Raw genomic sequence first — 305 nt, 5'->3', positions numbered from 1 at the left:
CCACTCTCCCATCACTTCGAAACAAGTCCCCGGTTTTTCTTTCCTCCAGTCTAAAGAACAGACAGACATTAAAGACTAGCTTCGTAGTAGGACTTCAGCTGCCAAGACAAGGCCAGCGTCCCAGCGTTCACGTTCCCTCTGCCAGGAATACATTATCCTTCGTTCCAAGAAGAAGAAAACACGAGAGGGATCTACCGGCTCGTCGTGGAAGGGAATAGTAGGCTGGAGTGATAACAAGGGGGGGAGGGGGGTGGATAGGACTTTCACTGTAAATAATTTCATTTCATTTCAAGTCACGGGAATAC

The sequence above is a fragment of the Penaeus monodon genome, chromosome 24 (assembly GCF_015228065.2).
Source record: "Penaeus monodon isolate SGIC_2016 chromosome 24, NSTDA_Pmon_1, whole genome shotgun sequence".
Classification (NCBI taxonomy): Eukaryota; Metazoa; Arthropoda; class Malacostraca; order Decapoda; family Penaeidae; genus Penaeus; species Penaeus monodon.
The sequence above is the reverse complement of the archived record's forward strand: the minus strand, read 5'-3'. Positions refer to the sequence as shown.